Source organism: Lissotriton helveticus, chromosome 1_2 (genome assembly GCF_964261635.1).
Source record: "Lissotriton helveticus chromosome 1_2, aLisHel1.1, whole genome shotgun sequence".
NCBI lineage: Eukaryota > Metazoa > Chordata > Amphibia > Caudata > Salamandridae > Lissotriton > Lissotriton helveticus.
Window position 1 is genome coordinate 406,861,944 of NC_136058.1, and position 24,368 is coordinate 406,886,311.

General features: G+C 46.7%; 1 protein-coding gene across 1 annotated transcript in view; it reads right to left on the reverse strand.

The window, feature by feature from the left end:
* Window positions 1-24,368, reverse strand: part of LOC144806645 (uncharacterized) — a 62,968-nt gene that overhangs the window by 9,297 nt on the left and 29,303 nt on the right. The window contains exons 2-3 of the mRNA XM_078672971.1: window positions 15,375-15,425; window positions 13,479-13,597 (exon numbers count right to left, since the gene is read on the reverse strand). The gene's annotated coding sequence lies outside the window, so the exon portion shown is untranslated. The remainder of the gene's footprint in view (window positions 1-13,478; window positions 13,598-15,374; window positions 15,426-24,368) is intronic.

Below are 24,368 nucleotides of genomic sequence, written 5' to 3' on the forward strand. Positions count from 1 at the left end.
AAGATTTTTCTGCCACCCCTGTACTATGCAACTTCTAACAAGGGACTATGAGAGATCTTGGACTGGTCCTGTGACCTGGAGGGTCACACCAAGTGTGCCCTCATTTAAGGCAGAGGACTGTCATGGGTTTAACAGCTAGAGCGGTGGTGGCAATACACCATGCTGTAAGGATCAATAGCCTGATGCGATCTTTGCATCATTGTCAGTGGAGTGGCTTTCTACTGACACACCCATGTAATGCTCCATTTCTTTGCCTGTGCCCAGACTTTGCGCCAACATCAAGTGCGTGTTTAGGGTGTTGGTGTGCGTAGCATAAATGCAATGTGAGAGTGCGACAGAGTAAACTGCATCTCCTGCCTGCCAGTTGTGTATACAAGTGGGACCATCTATCCCTCTTTTATACCCCAGTCCAAAGTCCTCTGTTACCAACGAATAATGTGCTCTACAAAGTACTCAGGTGCCTGCTGTGCCACCAGGGATGGTGTCAGCCTGACAGTCTATCTAAGTTGAAGGGACATCACCTGCAGGCTGAATTACTTAATGGAGAAGCTGTGTACCTGTCCTGAAGAGCCTAGAAGTCTGCCTAGAAGCCTGCCTGTCTGGTAAGAAAGGGAAGGGAGTTTGACTATCCAGCAGGAGGACAAGGCTGCCCTGGAAAAAGAAAGGTCCGACACATCCCAGTTATATGTAGGGCGGGCCGGACAGCCATCCAGCAGGACCAGCTAGTCTGGGGGACCCCCCACCCCGCCCCCCCACAACTGACTCTCCCAACAGTTCAAGGCTGAAAATAAAATTCTACGACAACGTGATTGTTGAGGCCCCGTAGGAGAGTGTGTGCTGCCAACCAGCCCATTCAAGGTTGCATTTGCCAAATTCCTAACACAACAAGGTCTGAATCTACTGACTTCCTGGAGAGCCTGTGTTGGGCTTTTAGCTGCTGAATTTCTGACTACTCTGTGTCAGAGGCCCATGAAGGACTACAACTACTCCAGTGTCGAACACCCTGTCTGAGCTTACGCCTGTGGTCCAGCCAGCCACAGTGTGGGCTCAATTGCTAATGATCAGGCCTCCAGAGGGCGCTGCACTTACAGACAGGCCAGGTGTGACTGATACCTTGGGACTGCTGATCTTCAGGAAAAGGCAAAGAAAAGACAGAGTGGGTGCCCTACTGTATGCAGCCTTACATCCAGGACAAAAGCGCTCCACAAAAGCCTGCTGGTGGGTCAATGCTCTCTCGAGTCTTTGGGCGTGCCATTCAAGTGTCGGGAAACAGGATAGAGACCCAGACAAGACTGACTCATCCTGTGAAAGGGTAAGACACTTACGACAGAGCATACACGCATTGGGGTGACTGGAGTGACAGAACTGACCCTATACTATATTCATGATACTCCTAAACGCCCCTAGAGGGGAAGAGGGTATCAGAACCAGACGCACCTGTCTGCAGCTCATGGTAGTCTGGCATGCCTGCACTATCTTTTGACCCAGACTGTCCATAAAGTTGATTTCAGAGCCGCTACACACATAGCAGGGGGAATCTCAGAACATTCGCCGGTGGAGTTGCAGCTCGATGCTCTGGTTGTGGACTTCATGCTACCCCCAAGGGTTGATCCGTGATATTTAAAAGACAAGACGTTCAAAGCTTGTATGAGAGATGGAGCAGACTTCTATTTTAATGAGAACAGAATCAGCTTGCGTGCTATAGGATGAATTCAAGCCAGTGATCCTTGAGGACACTGACAACAAGGGGACGGAAATACTGGAAGAGACTTCCTGAAAGACCTGACCCTGCCAATGCTAACGAATGAGGACTGAGACGCACTAGACCAAGACCTGACAGTAGACTATATATATAAGACAATAAGAACCTTGCAAACAGAGCAAGCAACAGGGCCTAATGAGCTCCCCTTAGAATTATATAAAAGCATGATGGATGAAATCATGGAGTACCTTCAGAGTAGGTTTCAGACTGCCTGAAAATAAGGGTGTCTCCCAGAGGACAAAAGAATGTCTGAGGTGGTGGTCATCCCAAAAAAGGACGAACCAGCAACTGAGTGTGGGTCTTATAGACATATCTCCCGCTTAATTTTGAGACTAAAGTCCTTGCGCAGGCCCTGGCGATCTGCCTGCGGACAGTAATTGCATCAGTGGTTCATCCTGATCAATCGGGCTTTATACCACACCAGGGAACGCGCTTAAATCTCCGACACCTTAATGGAGTACCACACGCAACAGGGGATTCATTTGCTGAACCAGTGGCGCTGCTGTCATGCTCTTGTATGTGGACCCTCTAGCGTGCATGTGCGTCAATAATACAGTCTCCCGAGTCTTTGCCGTCCGACAGGGATGCTCCTTGTCTCCTATGCTCTTCACACATGCGTAGGTTCACTAGGACCTCTCTTATGGGGTATTTCAGTGGATCAGGAGTGGGATGAAAGAATCTCCCTCTATGCTGACGTTTTGCTGTAGGACACGTAATCAGTCTTCTCAAGTGAACAAATCCTACAAATTTTTCACATATTTAGAGATTATTCTAGATATAAGATCAATTGGAAGAAGTCCTTAATATTCCTTCTGGAGGCAGGGACCCTGCGGCTGCACGCTAGGTGCACAGTTCGGGAGGCACTACATGGCTTTAAATATTTGGGTGTGTTTATTAAAAGAGAGCCACAGGCAAGAACATACTTCCGAAATTAGACCAGATTTGCTGGGATGCCCCACACTTGCGGTCCTTACTGGGTCGAGTGGTCCTATTTAAAGTGATGACCCTCCAGGGTCTCCTGTACATCGTGCAAAAAACGTCCTTTAAGATCCCACCAAACATTTTCTTTCAAAGGGTAGACTGAGAACTTTGGCTCCTGATGTGGGATGGTGGCACTTCGCTCTGAGTAAGGTGCAGAGGGGAGTTTAAGGTGGAGTGGCGGTCCGTAGCATTCTCAAGTACTACTGGGCCACGCAGCTGATGGCTGTCAACAACTGGATTTTTGTGGACTGTGAGGATCCTGCTTACCGGGTAGATAGATTGACCATGGGCAAGAGAGGTTACCCCACCCCGGTGCTGTATCGAAGAAAGTATGAGTGCGCCCTACCTACTCATACCTAAACAGTGGTAAGGGTGTGGAGAGAGGCTACCAAGTGTTTAGGCTGAGAAGGTAAGCTGCCTGAAATTATTGCACTGTATGGTGGTGATCTCTTAAGTGCAGTGGGAGGATTGCAGGGCTTCACAAAATGGGGATTGATTAGCTTAGAGCAGCCGGGCGATGTGTGGAGGGGACAGGCGCTTGTGCCCTTCACGATCCTACAACAAAAGTAAGAATTAGGTGACTAAAAACGGTTATGACATTTGCAGGTGGGTCACGCTCTGCAAGGTCACATCTGGGAAGGGGGGAGATTGCCTGATGCATCCCCACTGGAGGACCAGCTGCTAACTAATCCCCTGACCGAAAAAACAATCTCAACCATCTATAGGAAGTTGATCGACAATTCTCTGGATCCCTTGGGGATGTTTCAGGTGGCCATTCACCAACTTTTGTTATTTTCAAGAACAAGCTTTCAAAGCTGGAGTTTGTTTTTAAAAAGCAATAACTAATGACCCTCACACCCCTGGAACTTTCTCTTTGATTAATTTACTCCCAGGAAGTTGGATTCATTTAAAGACAAATTCTCATCACGACTGCCAGGTATTCCCTGGTGGTCCTGAATAAGAGAAAAACACATCAGACAGCCTGATCTAGAAAGGAAGGGCCGTCCGGTGTATTTACTGGCAGACCATCGTTAGTTGGACAGGATACTCCACCACGCTTGTGAAGGAGTACCCTGCTCACCAAACTCTAAATCAAGACCTTTATCTTGTCTGTGCTATGCATGTATCTCTAGGTCTGCTTCATTATGTCCATCAGTCTTTGTATTATCTACCTGTTATTGAGGCTTGTGTGTTTAGCACAGGTTTAATCTTACGGTCTGTGTGTGTGTGGGTTTATTTGAATCCTGCGGTTTAATCTGCACTTGTTGTTTATGCGGTGTTATTTGGTGCCCCTTGTAATTATACAAAATTATGTGACAGGCGACCAGGTGTCTCTTGCCTGTGACTTCTGAGGAAGTAATGGTGCATAGTTAATAGCAGCAACATTGCAAAGTGTCAAGAGCCTGATTTAGAGTTCGCTGGCCGGGTGACTGGCCGGGTTACTCAGACACAAACGTGACGGATATCCTGGTTGCCGCATTACAAGCACCACTGAATATGATATGTGGGAGCCTCATTTCTTTCTTTCGTACTTTCTATGTCCCTTGTTTTTATTATCTTTATTTCACTTTTTTTTTCTCTCTTATTTCTTTTTCTGTTTCTCTCTATTCCTGGCTTATTTTTCATTCATTTCTTAATTTAAGAAGGCTTAGCTTCCTAAAGCATTTTATTCATTCATTTCCATTTCTTCTTTCCTGTCATGGGGATGACTGCACAGATATCCTTACAAGTAGGATCTTTTGAATTCTGCATGAACCTATTTACTAATGGTCCTAGTTGAAGGTGTCATTAAGAAGTTAAATATATGTTTCTGATGTGAGGTAGGGTGGGTATGTGTGAGAATGTGTGTCAGAGAGAGTGTGTGTCTGTGTGTGTCTGTCTATGTCTTAGTGTGAGTACTTGAGCGTGGGGAGTCGGCTCTCACTATACTATACCAAAAAGAGGTATAGTGTGCAGAGAGTCCAGTGGATCCCCAGAGATTTTACAGAGGCTAAAGTAGATAATACTAATGCTCTTTTGTGGTAGTGTGGGGGAGCAGTTAGACGTATACGAGGGTAGTTTTAAGCATTTGTTGTACACATAGTGGCAATAAATGACACACACTGTTGTACACACAGTGGTAATACATGACACACAATCAATGAATAAATCTGAGACCAATTTATAAAATGACACTTGGTTAGATTTATTTTGCGGAACGACAGAATTTCATCTAGGGTAAATAAGTGTTCGAGGCATATGGGCTGCAGATGGTACATTTATGAATAGATCGCCACGTGGTGTTGGGCTCGGATGATTGCACTTGTTTTTCTCCTGGAGAAGTCTTTTGTAGTCACAAGACTGATGACTCCTCCCCTGGGTGCTAGTGCACATGGGCATTGGCTCCATCCTCAGATTGTTTTTTTCCGCCATCTGGTTAGGATGAGGATCGAAGCGCTCCGGATCGACTTTGAGAAAAGAGTTATATTTCGGCACGTATTCCCTTTCTAATTGGACGGTATTGTTATCGAGCGCGAGTTCATTTCCATTTCGACGAGCTTCGACGTCAACAACAAAAATTTCCAACTTCTACGTCGAGCAGACCGGGAGGCCTATCTCGACGTAGTCCAGCCCGGAATCCATGGAAAGGACTCCATTCAAAAAATGTCCAACGTGTGGTGCTAAGTTCCCACACAAGGACCTACACGAGGTGTGCAACCTCTGTTTATCACCTGAACACAAATCCAGGGACTGTGAAGCCTGCGCGGCATTCTCCTCCAAGTCGATGATTAGAAACCGTCGAGCCGAAGACACGAGGCGTCGAGAATGCAGTCAGATGCAATCCCGGAGTTGTTCGAGGCCCAACACCTAGAAGAGGAAGAAGAAGATGAGCACGAGTCGGGGTCGGAAGCGGACGAGTCTGACGTCGAAGAAATCGACGTTCATCAAACCGTGAGTGACGACGTCCCTTTACCAAAAAACCGACCCCGTTTGGTGTCAACCCCGTTTGGTTTCGAGCCCGGTCAGACAACCGAAAAAAGTTTCCGACGCCCCGCCTTTAGGCTCGGCGACCAAACCGAAAACGAAACACTCGGCCTCCCATCATGTCGGATCCGAGAAATGGTCGGCATCGACAGCGACACCGAAGCTCCATAACAAGGAAAGCTCGCAGTCGAAACATTCCATGTCGAAACTGAAACAAGCTTCGACGTCGAAGACTTCCTCGACACCGAAAAAATCGGATTCGAACAAACTCTCGGTGCCGAAAACATATAACACTGACAGTCAAAAGCACCTTTCGGAACCAAAAACTTCGGTACCGACACAGGAGCATCAGACAGATCCAAAACAAAAGACTTTGTTTATTGATCCACAAACTGGCAAGGTGGTGACAAAACTACCTAAAAAGAGGAAGAATGAACAGTTGGACGACAAAGCTCCTCCTCCTAAGAAGAGAACAATGGGGACAAATACAACTCCTCCCCTTTCTCCACAACCTAGAGACACACCCTCTTCTCCTCTTCCTCACACTCTGCCAGCTATTCTTCCACCTTCTACATCACGACCATCTACACCTCAAACAGATGTAGAAAGTGACACAGGGGAGGGGGAACTTCCTAGGGATGATAACGACACTATCCCAGAAGATACAGACCCATGGGAAGATTATAATGCAGGGTCAGATAATGATAATGACCCTGAACTGTATCCCTCAAAACCTTCCCCACCTGATGATAATACAGGCTTTGCACAGTTAATTAATAGGGCAGCAAAATACCACAAGGTAGACTTACATGCAGAACCTCAGATAGAGAATTTCCTTTTAGAAACACTACCTGCTGCACAAAGAACCTCAGGGACCCTACCAATGCTTAAGGGTCTCCTTAATCACACATCAGACATATTTAAAGACCCAGTGAGGGCTAGGGTATTAAACCCAAGAATTGATAAAAAATATAAGGCAGCCCCAAAGGACCCAAAATTTATTAAGGGACAATACCCTTGGACTCCCTAGTGGTCACAAACGCTCGTAAGAGAGCAAATTCATTAACTACGGGAGAATCTCTTCCTCCTGACAGGGAGTCCAAGTTAATAGATGCCTCTGGCAAAAGAGTAGCATCCCAAACAGCAAACAGCTGGCGCATAGCTAATACGCAAGCGCTACTTGCACGTTATGATAGAGCTCATTATGATGAGTTAGAAAAACTCATTACACATCTCCCTAAGGAACATCAAAAAAGGGCAGATCAGCTCATACAAGAAGGGAAGATAGTAACTAACACTTCCATTAAGTGCGCCTTAGACACAGCAGACACTGCAGCAAGATCCATAAACACCAGTATCATGTTAAGAAGACATGCATGGCTCAGAGTCTCAGGATTCAAACAAGAGGTACAAACCTCCTTATTGAACCAGCCTTTTGATGGGAAAACACTTTTCGGCTCAGGGACAGATGAGGCCTTAGAAAAGATGAAAAAAGACACAGAAACGGCTAAATCAATGGGAGCATTGCAACAGCCAGCTCAAAGAGGTTCCTTTCGTAGGTCCACCTATAGAGGTGGATCAAAGAATACAGGCACAAGCCAGCAATCAACCTCTTTTACACCAACATCACCCAGAGGTAATTCTAGAGGCAGTTACAGAGGTAACAACAACAAGGGTAGAGGTCGCGGAAATAACAACAACCGCAACTCTCCAACCGCAAAACAGTGACTTCATAAAGCTCCCCCCCAGACCATGTAACACCGGTCGGGGGACGTCTATCACAGTTCCTAACTGTCTGGGAAAACATCACATCAGACAGGTGGGTGAGACAAATTATCCAACATGGTTATTGCCTAGAACTGACAGCTACCCCACCAAACATCCCCCCCAAACAGCGTCCAATGAGTCAAGATCATCTAACATTGTTAAAACAGGAAATATTATCACTACTATAAAAGCATGCCATAGAGAAGGTTCCACAACATCAACAGGGAACAGGAGTATACTCTCAATACTTTCTGATTCCCAAAAAAGACGGGTCCCTAAGGCCAATTCTAGACCTCAGACCTCTCAATGCATACATAAATTCAGAACATTTCCACATGGTCACGCTCCAACAAGTACTTCCTTTATTGAAGAAAGGGGACTTTCTTTCTACACTGGATCTAAAAGACGCATACTTTCATATCCCAATTCACAAAGCCCGCAGGAAATACCTCAGGTCTGTTGTAGAAGGACAACATTATCAGTTCAAAGTCCTTCCTTTTGGGGTTACAACAGCGCCAAGGGTGTTCACAAAATGCCTAGCAGTGGTTGCAGCACACCTAAGAAGACAACAAATACATGTCTTCCCTTACTTGGACGACTGGTTAATAAAGGCCAAGTCACAACAAGAATGTCTTCAAAACACACAGAAGACAATTCAGTTGCTGCACCAGCTAGGGTTTACGGTGAACTACACAAAATCCCACCAGCAACCAAACAAGGGGCTACTATAGACACAGAAAAAGCCATAGTATACCCCAATCCAGTCAGGATTCAAACAATGCTCACATTGATTCAAAGATTTCAACCACAACACTCACTAACAGCTCGAGTGTTCATGCAGCTATTAGGAATGATGTCACTGGGTGTGAGTGTTTGATTGGTTCAGATGCTCCGTCCATCACCACCCCCTTTTGTACCATTTTGTTCGCCATAAGTTGGCTGGGTATGCTCAGACGTGAGTCCCTTGCTCACTTTGCCACTGGATTCAAGCAAGCCGGGCTGAAGACGGCTAGAATGCCAGAAACCGGTCCTCGGAAGCTTGTTTCCGGTCCAGGGAAGGCATGGCTTGGCAGTTCGGGCTGGACTGTTCCCATGAGGCACAGGGTCAGACTGATTTGCATATGGCCATGTCTGAACTGGGGTGGCAGAGTGGGCTAAAGAACGGTGATGGATTAAACCCAGATCTGTTGAGCGGGTGTGAGTATTTGATTGGTTCAGATGCTCCGTCCATCACCACCCCCTTTTGTACCATTTTGTTCGCCATATGTTGGCAGGGTATGCTCAGACGTGAGTCCCTTGCTCACTTTGCCACTGGATTCAAGCAAGCCGGGCTGAAGACGGCTGTAATGCCAGAAACCGGTCTTCAGAAGCTTGTTTCCGGTCCAGGGAAGGCATGGCTTGGCAGTTCAGGCTGCACTGTTCCCATGAGGCACAGGGTCAGACTGATTTGCATATGGCCATGTCTGAACTGCGGTGGCAGAGTGGGATAAAGAACGGTGATGGATTAAACCCAGATCTGTTGACTGGGTGTGAGTGTTTGATTAGTTCAGATGTTCCGTCCATCACCACCCCCTTTTGTACCATACTGGCATAGAGATGGGCATTTTCTTCTACGGCAGACGCTTCTATCTCGTCTTGGTCAGATTCTTACCAGAAGATATCCAGAGTGTGTTGAATGCTCTGACGCTGACTCTCTCGCCGTCGAGCCTGATGATCGGGTAGAGTCCTCTTGGACCGAAACGACTTACAATCGTCGCAGTCTTTCTCCTTGTGTGCTGGAGAGAGGCACAATTTACAAACTTGATGAATGTTTTGCGAGGGTACTTGGCGTGGCACCCAGGACAGAAATGGAATGGAGTCCGTTCCATTTGCAGTTGACTGGCCCTACGCAGCAAGGCCTGACGGTTGCCCATGAGGTTTTCTATCGAACATGGAGAGTTTGCTGATCTATTTGAAACGCGGAGAACAGGGAAACGGGTACTGAAACAATACCGTTGAGGGTAGAGTGGACTGCGGGAAACCCAAAGAGCGGTTTCGGAGCGCAGCAATACACATCCGAACCCATTTGGGGTAAAAACAATCTAACAATGGAGTCGATGTCCATGCGCACTATCACCGAAAGGTGGAGTCACCTTTCCTCGTGATTGGAAAGACTTATTCATAGAAAAACAACTTGCAAACATCCAGACCCAACACAAGATGGCAGGAGTATGCAAAGCATGTGCATCTACAGCACACATGCCTCGACCAGAGGATTAATGGCCCCAAATCTCTGCCGTGGTATCTTGTCATGTTGTGGCTGAGTGTGCCATGTGATGTGTCAGGCTATAGTGCTTGGTGTGATTTGGTCATTTTTGACAAGGTGGAGTGCTGAATGGTGAGACAAATTTTGATTTTCTTTGTTTTTGGGATTGTGTGAAATAGTGCGGTACCTACCGTATGATGTAAATAAATTACATTGCTAATATACCATAAGGACGTGGGGTGAGTGTTATTAGGGCCTAAGCCTTGCTGATTATATGCAGAATAACAAGTCTGGGAGGTCACTACTGACTAGGGCAGGTTAGCAGCTGCACAGGCCTTGGGCATTGATCCTACTGAGGATAATATGTGACGGGCCGCTGGTGACTGGAGCTGGCTAGCAACAACGCTAGCCTCTGGTATTTATGACAAGCAGGGTAACAATACATGTCAATATTGACTGGAGCTGGCTAGCAACAACGCTGGCCTCTGGTATTCATTACGAGCAGGGTAACAATACATGTCAATATTGACTGGAACTGGTTGGCAGTAGAGTTGACCTCTTGTTTTGAATATTTGCAGGATTTAAGGTTCAGGGGTCTCTACTGACTGGAGTTACTTAGCAGGATAATAGATCTCAGGGGGACAATACTGACTGAAACTGGTTAGTATGATCACTAGTCCCAAGGTGCTACTAATGACTCAAGTTGGCTAGAATGATAACAGGTCCTAGGGGCCAGTACTAACAGGAGCTGGCTAGTAGGCTTACATACAGGTCCAAGGGGCCACTACTGGCTGGAGCTGGCTAAAAGAATAACAGGCCCAAGGGTGGTGTGGTGCAAGTGGCACCAGTGACCGGGGTTGGCTAGAAGCATTGACGGCCTTTGGTATTGATTAAATGAAGGATTCCAGGTCACAGGAGGCTCTGCTGAATACAGCTGGATAGCAGCAGTGGTGGCCTCTAGAAGAAGGAATTGAGAAAACATAACTGGATATACTGGATATTTAATACCGATAATTGGTTACACATGAATGCCACAAAGTGCATTGATATATTACATTACCAAATTACAATATTCTTATATTAATTTGATGTGTCTTAGATCTGCACCTCACGGACTCCTCACATTCCTCTCGAGAGAAGATCCTGCCTCCTACTCATTAGTGTCGTTTCAGTAACTATTATGAACAGCTGTGCCCCTGCAATAACACAATTGTGTGCAGCTTCAAAATAGTGTATGATTGTTTACATGTAATAGTGACATATAGCACATCAATCTAAACAGTTAGTGGAGATACGTAATTCAGTGACAATTCATCTATTGAGACGGGTAAGTCAATCAATATTTTGTGTTTAGAGTGTCCATTTTCTGTTTATTGTTCCATTTCAAAAAGCCAACACGTGTTTCATCGCAAGGAACAAATGCGAATCTTCAGGGCAGATATATCTGGAAAGTGTGGCTTCCAGGACAGGATGTGCTGGTTCAGATAGGACACAAGAAAGGGCGCGAGAGGACCGGTCAGGACGTGAACAGGAAAACCAAAATTGTGTTTATTTGGCTTCTATGTACTAGGGGTGTCTACCACGGTAGGGGCAGAAAACCACGTATCGCGTTATTAGGACAAAAGTTTCTTATTTGTGTGTAAACACATCTTCGTTTAGGGCAGGTTGAGTGGAGACCGGGAGGAGAGAGGTCTTCGTGGTTGTAGGGCGGGTGCGCTCGTGACCAACAAAATACCTTGTCCTGGCGGACGAACTTCTCCCTCTTGGAGTTTCCCGGCGCCGTATTTCGTAAACGGACCGCCCTACAACCACGCCCTACAACCACGAAGACCTCTCTCCTCCCGGTCTCCACTCAACCTGCCCTAAACGAAGATGTGTTTACACACAAATAAGAAACTTTTGTCCTAATAACGCGATACGTGGTTTTCTGCCCCTACCGTGGTAGACACCCCTAGTACATAGAAGCCAAATAAACACAATTTTGGTTTTCCTGTTCACGTCCTGACCGGTCCTCTCGCGCCCTTTCTTGTGTCCTATCTGAACCAGCACATCCTGTCCTGGAAGCCACACTTTCCAGATATATCTGCCCTGAAGATTCGCATTTGTTCCTTGCGATGAAACACGTGTTGGCTTTTTGAAATGGAACCATAAACAGAAAATGGACACTCTAAACACAAAATATTGATTGACTTACCCGTCTCAATAGATGAATTGTCACTGAATTACGTATCTCCACTAACTGTTTAGATTGATGTGCTATATGTCACTATTACATGTAAACAATCATACACTATTTTGAAGCTGCACACAATTGTGTTAGTGCAGGGGCACAGCTGTTCATATTCGTTATAGACCAGTTTTCTGGCCTTTCTGAGTGGTTGTGAGGTATTACCACTCGCCCTATTGCCTACACCATTTTACTCTTGCTTGCCAACATTTAGCGGTCACCAAGGCGTGCGCCCTGTCTTTCTGGAATTCCCAAAAAAGACCTCAGCAGGTGCTTACAGTCGTTTCAGTAACTGTTTCTATCATGTGTTCAGGTTTCATTGACTTGTATTAGGAGAAAAGTGTATAAAAATACATTGAGTAGCATTAGCATTATATACTCCAACTTGCTTTAGAGTGGATGCTCTTGTCCATTGCAAAGACAATTATCACTTGTTAGTTTGCTTGGCCTTTTGCTATTTTTGCATTAAATTTATGATAGATTTGTTGGCCTCCCGGTGTGTTGTGTTTTATTTTACATAGCACAAGAGACGCTGAGAAAAATGACAGTCCAGTATACACATTCTTCATATAAATCAACTCACAGTATACTGTTCTGGAGGTTCAGTCCCACAGACATTATCTCTAACTGAACGCAGGCACCCAAGGAAGCATGTGCTTTTCAAACCAGTTGCCCTCTGATTCGGCGTCCTCCCTATTGGATAAGTCAGTTTGTCCTGAATTTTAGGAGGGTTACCGTATCTAGTGCATTCTGTTAGGCAGTGCTCACCTGTGGTAGTAAGATGTTAATAGGCACCTTATCACCTATGCACGGTGCAGGGCTTTGAGTTACAGAGCTCTTCACGCTTTGGTGAAGATTAGGTCACATTTACCCATTTTCCCATATTTGGTCCTGATGAAATGCCAACAGATTGCTCCATGACTACACAAGGCATGAAAAACGTTGACCTGAAGTATAGACTCCAGCTTACCAGCAGGTCCATAGGTGATCGACACTTTCACACAGTGATAGGGACCATTAGTTCCTCAATTTCTCTGCTACTGTTTTTAATCTCAACATGGACCAGGAAGATCACATTAACTATATTGTGGCAACTGGTCAATAGTTGATCTTTTATTCAGACTTCACCAATCTCACATCTTATGACACAACATCCTCTGTCCTACTATGCTCATCCGGCGTACTTATTAAAAGATCTGCGACAAAGTGCCTTCTGGTGGTGCCCACCAGGCATTGTAGCTCCGGCCTGGTGAGGAGTATAGCCCAATGATGAAGCAGGTCACCTTCAGGTGAGTGAACACAACTTGTCTTAAAAGCACATGCTTCCTACGGTGTCTGCGTTCAGTTACAGATAATGTCTCTGGGACGAACCTCCGGAACAGTATACTGTGATTTGACTGTTTTATTTTAACAAATGTACATAGCAAATATTGGCGCTTGCTTGTTTCACAAAAATGATCGGATACCTGCCTCCGAGCGCACTTCTTACAGACGAGTATGGGGTTATCATGTTGCTGCTACCAGCTCCTTACCTGTGCGAGTTATCGGGTACGATGCAGGGGCAGACCCAAACCAGTCACATATGAAGATCAATGACAAATACTGAAGAATTACCAGAGCTTCCAAGCTGGTGACCATTACTTAATTGATCCTGAAAATAAAAGACACGTTTTTAGTATTCTGGTGACTCATGACCATAAAAAACAAAGGTTATAAATTCAATATTGTTTGAAATACTTAAAAAATGGAACTGAAGGTGCTGAACCGGATGTTGTCCCAGGTCATGCGTGACACCTTCCACCACTATTGCTTATGGGACTTGTAGTTTTGTTTTTCTCATTAAAAGGATGGTCTCTAAAGTCACAGTGAGATGAATGACAGTTGCCCAGCCCTTCTATTCTTTGACAGACAGAGGCTCATCAGCCGTTCATATTTTTTTGCAATGGGAAAGAAACTTTTAGTGCAGCTTGTGCCAACTGAAGAGATAAAACCCCTGGGCATGTTTAATTAACTACTGATAAACATGAACAATCAAGAACATGAGTTTCTGGAAAACTATCAAGCACCCAATCAGAATCAGCCGCCCTTCACACCCAGGAATTCTTGAGGCTTTGGAGAGGGTGAATTGCACGTGGTGTAAGAGGAACACTACATCGACTCAAAGCTCACTTCTCAGGGATGTACTGAAACACCAGCCTCATGGCACACTTAGCCAGCTCTTCACCTCCTCCTCCTCAAACTGTTGACCAGCTATCAGGGCAAATGAACCTGCAGCAAAGCATCGCTGGCTTGGTTCCACACCGGACCAGGCAAGGTGGTCAACTCCATACTCCTCCGAGTCAGCAAGCACTCTGGTCGAGCCAGTCCTAATCCCACATGAATGTTCCCTATCACAACTATTTTAATGGTACTAGGTTATGTTTCTGCCAAATGATTGAGTCAAAAATTGAAAGGTTTGACTATGAAGTGCTGAAAGTGAAATCATGAAGTTTTTCAATATTTCTGAGTCTGCCACAGTACACAGGACCATTATTTATCTACAGCAGCAAATCATGCATGTGCCCTGTAGAAAGCACATTTGAATGAAACATGGAAGGCATTGCAGCCAACATCATAGCAACATCATAGCAGAGTGAAAGATAACTTGTGTTATTATTCCAGCAGAACGAAATGCCATTCCTAATGTGTACGTCATTTTAAAGACAAACCCAGAAAAATGTACGGTCAGTGTTGTTCTTCTGCCAGTTAAAAGACAATCTCCATTAATGTGTCAGGAAATAAAATACTATGAGAAATCCTACTTGTTGGCAGGGTGCTGTCTGCCACTATATTGCAGGTTACTTCCAACGTAATCTGATTTACACATACATACTCCAGGGTGCTGCCAGCTATCGGGTCTGCACACAGCAGTCTGGAGCCACTCAGGAAGGAGGTAAGCTCTTCATTTCATCTTAAGCCCTTAGGTTACATTCACAGCCTGATAGACCCGGAGAACTTTATCCACGCTCTTACTGCGTCAAGCAGATAGACGTAGCTTATCATAGTCTGTGTTGTGTGCTGGGTGATGCCTGGCATCTTATTATCGTTGGCGGGAGGATGGATGAAGCTCTGATAAGAGCTACTACAAGAAGAGCAGAGAAACAGGACCAGAGATCGCCACAGAGCGACAACTGTCCAGAAGCTGAAGAAGGAACTCTGAAACAGCAAACCTCCTGCACCCTGGAGATTTTCCAGGATAAGCAAATGATGGTAATGAAATGCAAACTGCAGCATTAAGGTCACACACTACAACATCTTTCCCTTTAAACCAAAGGTAACAGCCTACAAGAAAAAACTAAACAAAAGCAACAAAACTAGAAAATGCATTTCCAAATGCTGCAAAAGAGAAACAGTTAATACAATTGAAAAATATTAAACTTTGTTGGTACCTTAGTAATGTGCTTACTTCTGGGCTTCACTCCATCTGCAGCGATAACGCTCTGAAAGGAGAAATTACTGCTGTGAGTCTCAGAGTCTTCAGTATTCCTGGTCTCAGTCACGAAGACTGTGGTGTTGGAAGATAACTTTCTCTTATTTCGCTTTATAGTTCCAACAGTCACGCCATTGCTTTTAGCAGACACGCTACTGTCGGCAGCATCACAACTTCAGGCAGACCAGCAATGCGGATCTCACCACTCACATTGGGTGAATATTAATAAGCACGGTCTCGGCTTACCAAGCAGGACAAAAGAATCGGGTCTCATAACCATACCCAGAGCCACAGCTAGCTCTGCCGCCACTTGAGTACACCCAAACACCTCAGCACTTAAGCACCAGCCCCAGGGGAGACCATCTGTGAAGTCCTTGTTAACTGGCACCACTCCTGGGTCAGCAAAAGCAGCATCATGGACAACGTCTAACACTGCTGCCACAAACATTCATGAAATTCCAAATCCTCGTCACCCAAACTACCCAAAAATGGCTTTCTAGATAAGCAGCCAGCCCTGTAGTTTCTGTCTCTGTTTATTAATTTGATGCCAAAGATGTAATTTTAAAAACAGCCTTAGCAGCCTGACTGGCATCATTAAGGGTTCAAAGCAAAGGGCTGTGGTCTGTGAACTTTAAAAGATGCATGCCCCCAGACCTCTTCTGGACAATAAAACTGGCAAAACAATTCAGAAGAATTGGTGACAGCATAAATCATGTAAGAGTTCAGTAAGCTCACTCTGTACCCTCAGAAAAACAGAGCACACTCTATGAATGAGAGGTACTGCCTGAGCTTTAAGTTTGATACAATGCTCAAACCATTCACTGCTCCCACTCGGTAAACATCAGGAGAATGTAGTAAAGTATTATTAAGGTCATTTGCATCAAAATCTACATTCGATACAGGCATGTCACTCAACACCGCTGGATTATCAGGAACCGGCCTCATAGCGAAACCAACTTAGTCTGATTCTGCCATTCCATCCCTTACCTTCCATTGATAGATACACATTTTTGAGTGAATCTTTTTACCCAATCATTCCAGCAGACTAACAAAGTAATCCAGCATATATCGATATCCTGCTCACCTAAGGTGTGGGGATTTATACTGGAGCTGGCCAGCTGTTTCTCACATCTCTAGTTTTATCAAAGGCTACATCACACAAAATCTTGATGGGTAGTCCTGAATCCGCCATTCCATTTAACAGCACCGCACCAGCATGAATGATACACAAGGGACACATTACCTGTCGCATGAAGGTGGAACGAACTATGGAATCAATGGCTAAAACTAAGTTATTCCCTCTGGAGACATTTTTCCTCATTAACATCAATTGTGCAGACTTTTACAGTAGTGCATACAATCATACTGCTTGAAAATGCCCCAACACTGCCACACTGTCCTTGATCCGGGCATTTCCCATTACTTCCCACGTGTGACTTAAACCCACATCAGTAACAACTGCCATAATGAGCTTTCTCAGCCCAATTCCTTTTTGTTCGGTCTCTGGAGTTCACAGAACAACCCAGAGCAGTCCCAAGAATGCGACTCACTGATGATGCGCCCTCCTCAGAGGTCAGTGTCTTAGATGAAAGCGTGGAGCGCCCTATGCTTTTAGGAATGTTCACCTCTCGGGGAGAGTTGGGTTCCTGCAGCTCAGTAATCTCTCCTGCAAATTCTTAGAGAAACAGCTCAACACAAACTTGTCTCTGCTACATACATCCACTCTGTTCTCAAATTTGCTTGGGGCTGTCAAAATGCAAAGAGCTGCAATATATCTGTTTTAAAAAGTTGTGACGTTCAAGCGTGATGCTTGGTTCATCTCTAAACTGAATTTTGTAGCGGTTCTGTTCCCGCACGATACTCTTCCCATATTCCAAGTGCTTCATCCCTGGTAGGTAATCAACTGCCTATTTGCAGATAATTTCTATAAACTCTCTGCTTGTTCTCAAGAAATTGAATTATTTGTGGTGAAAGAGGAAAAATCACAACCCCTGTCAGAGTGAATTCCCAACGCCATTAAAAGTAACCTGGAGTCAACCCCCTGGTACCTAAGGCACGGAACAGGCAGGCTTAACTTAGGACAATATGTAAAATATGTATGCAGAAACCAAAACAGTAAAAGTCAAAATGCAAAACAATAAAAACAAAACAAGCATTGGAAATGCAATAGGTCTCGCAGTAGAAAAGTTGGAGCTATTGGTTTTGTAAATGACAATTTTTTTTTAATGTGTTTGTCTTGAAAATAGCAAAATTAATAGCTTTGTCATTTACAATGCCAATACTGTAAACTTTTTCAAATGTGACACCTATAGCATTTGTAATGCAACATGTTTTGTATGTACGTGACTTAGATGTATTCATCTAACAAATACAAATGTCTTTTAATTTTTTTAAATAATACTGAAATAAAAGTTGTTGTAATTTATAATAGCAATAGCTTAAACTATTGTAAATAACTTTTGTGAAGAATATGTTCAGTGTATTTTATTGTGACAAATCCAAGAACAGAGGTGAAATATTAACATATTGTTGTGACATTTGTAATAAAGCTTGAAACATTGAGAGAACATATTTGAACCAGTTGTTGTTGAATGGTTGCACAGAGTGATGCTGCGAGGGTGATAGATAGGTAGAGTGAGGGCGATAGGTAGAGTGAGGGCGATAGGTAGAGTGAGGGCGATAGGTAGAGTGAGGGCGATAGGTAGAGTGAGGGCGATAGATCGATAGATTGAGCGCACTGTTAACTGTATGTTGCTGAGAATCGGCCTGTGGGTTCACTGCTGAACTCTGAGCAGTATTTCAGTATAGGGTAAACAGCCTGCCTATAATTCCATCCACCTTCATTGAGAGCGGGTACTCAGGCATGAGGTTTGTGGCAACACAGATTATAATTCACCTAGATGTTACGGTAATTTGTATAGTGCATTAATCACACAAGAGGGTATCCATTCCTCCAGAATCAATGTCCTCCCACAAAACACTGCATCTAAGTCTCCTGTTCTTACGTTCACATTGTTGTGTTTTAAAAAGTATTCCTATAGGAGCTGCATCGTTTAATACAGAAAGGTCGGGGGTGGGGGACTGGGGTCATATCGTGAAATACAATGAAATGCCCTTTAGCTGGTTTTGGTAAAGCTGCTCTGCTGTTCCTGCATACATTATCTCTTAAAGTTGCGCTGCTGTTCATGCATACATTATATCTTAAAGTGTATGAGTTGTGGTATACGCTGTAGACAGTACAGATAGTTGTTTCTTAAAATGTACTGCAGATGATGCAGTTTTAGCAATCCCCGGTGCATGGACTCGTTCTGAGCCTGCACATTAACATAGGTCAAGACCACGAAGTTCAACTTTCATTTGTACTGCCTCCATGTCAAATGAAGCCTAAAATGTATACTGAAACAAGGCTTGACAACTGACATCCTCAGCTGTACAAAACAATACTGCATTTAATGGAAACATGTTGAGATGTGCTTGTTCTTTCCCCCAAGGTGGAAAACACATTATACCAATGCACACTGCACAGAATACAAGTGTTGAGTTCCTTGTACAACTGCCTGGCTGCAACATAATCCCACACTGCTTTAAAAAACCTACAAAAAAACACTTCTTTCTGATGGTGAATGGCTCATTCAAATGACCGAGGCACCCTGCAAGGGATGGATCTTCTTACTACTGTTGGCAGGGGGAGAAACAGAAAGGCATGGGGAAAAGCAGAAGGGCAAATGGAGTGAAAGAACGGCAGGGGAGAAATAGGAGCCCTATTAAAGACAGAAAGGCTAAGAAGAAACAGAAGGGCAAGGAAAGTGACGATGGGGCATTGAGGAGACGGAAGGGTATGAGGAGAGAAGGGTATAGGAAAAACAGAATGTTGGGGGAAGAGACAGGTGAGGGGAGAATCATATGGTTGTTGAAAGAAACAGAAAGGAAGGAGGCAGTACAGAAAAAGAGAAGTAAGAAAAGGTCAGGGTATTCCTAGTTTTCATCCCATTCATAGGGGCTGCACGTAATTTTACTGTTTATGGGCGGGGTGGGCTCAGTGCGTGCACCAGAGCACACATGGCGGTGGTACAGCGCTCACAGAGCTGTGCACAAGTGCTCCTATTCACAAGGGCTGTGCGTTATTTTACTGCTTATGGACGGAGCATGCTTGGTGCGTGTATATCGCCATTGTCTAACCCAGGGTGGTGTGGAGTGGAAAAACGATGGATTTGGGCCCAGATCTTTGGACTGGGGTGAATGTGTGACATTGATCCACATTCTGTCCATCATTGTTGTGTTTGCAGTTACCGCTCTAAGTGTACTGGGGATGCTCAGACGTGAGTCCCAGGCACTCCACACCACTGGAATCAAGCTAGCCGGGCTGAAGAGAGGTGTTACCTCGAAACCGGGCCGGTCCTCGGATGCTTGTTTCCGTTCTGGGAAGGACATGGCTTTTGTAGTTCGGACTGGACTGTTCCCATGGGGCACAGGGTCAGCGCTGATTTGCATATCGCCATTGTCTAACCCAGGGTGGTGTGGAGTGGAAAAACGATGGATTTGGGCCCAGATCTTTGGACTGGGGTGAATGTGTGACATTGATCCACATTCTGTCCATCATTGTTGTGTTTGCAGTTACCGCTCTAAGTGTACTGGGGATGCTCAGACGTGAGTCCCAGGCACTCCACACCACTGGAATCAAGCTAGCCGGGCTGAAGAGAGGTGTTACCTCGAAACCGGGCCGGTCCTCGGATGCTTGTTTCCGTTCTGGGAAGGACATGGCTTTTGTAGTTCGGACTGGACTGTTCCCATGGGGCACAGGGTCAGCGCTGATTTGCATATCGCCATTGTCTAACCCAGGGTGGTGTGGAGTGGAAAAACAATGGATTTGGGCCCAGATCTTTGGACTGGGGTGAATGTGTGACATTGATCCACATTCTGTCCATCATTGTTGTGTTTGCAGTTACCGCTCTAAGTGTACTGGGGATGCTCAGACGTGAGTCCCAGGCACTCCACACCACTGGAATCAAGCTAGCCGGGCTGAAGAGAGGTGTTACATCGAAACCGGGCCGGTCCTCGGATGCTTGTTTCCGTTCTGGGAAGGACATGGCTTTTGTAGTTCGGACTGGACTGTTCCCATGGGGCACAGGGTCAGCGCTGATTTGCATATCGCCATTGTCTAACCCAGGGTGGTGTGGAGTGGAAAAACGATGGATTTGGGCCCAGATCTTTGGACTGGGGTGAATGTGTGACATTGATCCACATTCTGTCCATCATTGTTGTGTTTGCAGTTACCGCTCTAAGTGTACTGGGGATGCTCAGACGTGAGTCCCGGGCACTCCACACCACTGGAATCAAGCTAGCCGGGCTGAAGAGAGGTGTTACCTCGAAACCGGGCCGGTCCTCGGATGCTTGTTTCCGTTCTGGGAAGGACATGGCTTTTGTAGTTCGGACTGGACTGTTCCCATGGGGCACAGGGTCAGCGCTGATTTGCATATCGCCATTGTCTAACCCAGGGTGGTGTGGAGTGGAAAAACGATGGATTTGGGCCCAGATCTTTGGACTGGGGTGAATGTGTGACATTGATCCACATTCTGTCCATCATTGTTGTGTTTGCAGTTACCGCTCTAAGTGTACTGGGGATGCTCAGACGTGAGTCCCAGGCACTCCACACCACTGGAATCAAGCTAGCCGGGCTGAAGAGAGGTGTTACCTCGAAACCGGGCCGGTCCTCGGATGCTTGTTTCCGTTCTGGGAAGGACATGGCTTTTGTAGTTCGGACTGGACTGTTCCCATGGGGCACAGGGTCAGCGCTGATTTGCATATCGCCATTGTCTAACCCAGGGTGGTGTGGAGTGGAAAAACGATGGATTTGGGCCCAGATCTTTGGACTGGGGTGAATGTGTGACATTGATCCACATTCTGTCCATCATTGTTGTGTTTGCAGTTACCGCTCTAAGTGTACTGGGGATGCTCAGACGTGAGTCCCAGGCACTCCACACCACTGGAATCAAGCTAGCCGGGCTGAAGAGAGGTGTTACCTCGAAACCGGGCCGGTCCTCGGATGCTTGTTTCCGTTCTGGGAAGGACATGGCTTTTGTAGTTCGGACTGGACTGTTCCCATGGGGCACAGGGTCAGCGCTGATTTGCATATCGCCATTGTCTAACCCAGGGTGGTGTGGAGTGGAAAAACGATGGATTTGGGCCCAGATCTTTGGACTGGGGTGAATGTGTGACATTGATCCACATTCTGTCCATCATTGTTGTGTTTGCAGTTACCGCTCTAAGTGTACTGGGGATGCTCAGACGTGAGTCCCAGGCACTCCACACCACTGGAATCAAGCTAGCCGGGCTGAAGAGAGGTGTTACCTCGAAACCGGGCCGGTCCTCGGATGCTTGTTTCCGTTCTGGGAAGGACATGGCTTTTGTAGTTCGGACTGGACTGTTCCCATGGGGCACAGGGTCAGCGCTGATTTGCATATCGCCATTGTCTAACCCAGGGTGGTGTGGAGTGGAAAAACAATGGATTTGGGCCCAGATCTTTGGACTGGGGTGAATGTGTGACATTGATCCACATTCTGTCCATCATTGTTGTGTTTGCAGTTACCGCTCTAAGTGTACTGGGGATGCTCAGACGTGAGTCCCAGGCACTCCACACCACTGGAATCAAGCTAGCCGGGCTGAAGAGAGGTGTTACATCGAAACCGGGCCGGTCCTCGGATGCTTGTTTCCGTTCTGGGAAGGACATGGCTTTTGTAGTTCGGACTGGACTGTTCCCATGGGGCACAGGGTCAGCGCTGATTTGCATATCGCCATTGTCTAACCCAGGGTGGTGTGGAGTGGAAAAACGATGGATTTGGGCCCAGATCTTTGGACTGGGGTGAATGTGTGACATTGATCCACATTCTGTCCATCATTGTTGTGTTTGCAGTTACCGCTCTAAGTGTACTGGGGATGCTCAGACGTGAGTCCCGGGCACTCCACACCACTGGAATCAAGCTAGCCGGGCTGAAGAGAGGTGTTACCTCGAAACCGGGCCGGTCCTCGGATGCTTGTTTCCGTTCTGGGAAGGACATGGCTTTTGTAGTTCGGACTGGACTGTTCCCATGGGGCACAGGGTCAGCGCTGATTTGCATATCGCCATTGTCTAACCCAGGGTGGTGTGGAGTGGAAAAACGATGGATTTGGGCCCAGATCTTTGGACTGGGGTGAATGTGTGACATTGATCCACATTCTGTCCATCATTGTTGTGTTTGCAGTTACCGCTCTAAGTGTACTGGGGATGCTCAGACGTGAGTCCCTGGCACTCCACACCACTGGAATCAAGCTAGCCGGGCTGAAGAGAGGTGTTACCTCGAAACCGGGCCGGTCCTCGGATGCTTGTTTCCGTTCTGGGAAGGACATGGCTTTTGTAGTTCGGACTGGACTGTTCCCATGGGGCACAGGGTCAGCGCTGATTTGCATATCGCCATTGTCTAACCCAGGGTGGTGTGGAGTGGAAAAACGATGGATTTGGGCCCAGATCTTTAGACTGGGGTGAATGTGTGACATTGATCCACATTCTGTCCATCATTGTTGTGTTTGCAGTTACCGCTCTAAGTGTACTGGGGATGCTCAGACGTGAGTCCCAGGCACTCCACACCACTGGAATCAAGCTAGCCGGGCTGAAGAGAGGTGTTACCTCGAAACCGGGCCGGTCCTCGGATGCTTGTTTCCGTTCTGGGAAGGACATGGCTTTTGTAGTTCGGACTGGACTGTTCCCATGGGGCACAGGGTCAGGGCTGATTTGCATATCGTCATTGTCTAACCCAGGGTGGTGTGGAGTGGAAAAACGATGGATTTGGGCCCAGATCTTTGGACTGGGGTGAATGTGTGACATTGATCCACATTCTGTCCATCATTGTTGTGTTTGCAGTTACCGCTCTAAGTGTACTGGGGATGCTCAGACGTGAGTCCCAGGCACTCCACACCACTGGAATCAAGCTAGCCGGGCTGAAGAGAGGTGTTACCTCGAAACCGGGCCGGTCCTCGGATGCTTGTTTCCGTTCTGGGAAGGACATGGCTTTTGTAGTTCGGACTGGACTGTTCCCATGGGACACAGGGTCAGCGCTGATTTGCATATCGCCATTGTTAGACGGGGACCTGGAGGGTCGGCCGAGCACAAGGGGAGAGGCCTCCGGTGAGGGCCGTCTCCGACGATCGCACAGACAGGTAACTTCCCCCCCACAGATGGACACCACACGAAGATCAGATTAACACCTTTTATAGGCAGTTCTTGAAGTGAGGCAGTACGATACAAGGAGATCAGGACACGATGGTCCTCTCAATTTTAGTCTCTAGTAGGGAAAGGGGGTAGCGGGACAGTCTTGGTACCTACGGGTACTGGGGTGGAAACGGCGGTAGCTCACAATCCTCGAGCTCGGCGTTCGGATGGATCGGACCGCGGCAGCGCCAGCAGGTCCCGAAGAGATCGTAGGTGGCAACGGGCCGCGGCAGCGCCAGCAGGTCCCAACGAGGATGATGGTTACAACGGGCCGCGGCAGCGCCGGCAGGTCCCACGAGGATGAAGGTTGCAACGGGCCGCGGCAGCACCAGCAGGTCCCACGAGGATGAAGGTTGGAACGGGCCGCGGCAGCGCCAGCAGGTCCCACGAGGATGAAGGTTGCAGAAGGCCGCGGCAGCGCCAGCAGGCAGGACAATAGTTCACAAGGCAGGGCTGCGGCAGCGCCAGCAGTCCGTCAAGGATGAGTTCTTCTCGGTGTCTCTCGACTCCAGGATACAACTGCCTTCCTGTTCTGGGGCTGCCTCAGTTATAGGTCTGGCGCTCTTTGATGTCCGGACCCTCGCTCTTGGAGGTCGGGAGGTCCGGGATGAGGGAGTCCAGACACCCAGCAGGGGGGTGGAGCCAGCGCCCGAGGAGGCTGGGGGTGATCGGCACCTGGCGGGAGAGAGCCATCGACACTTCTTACTCCCA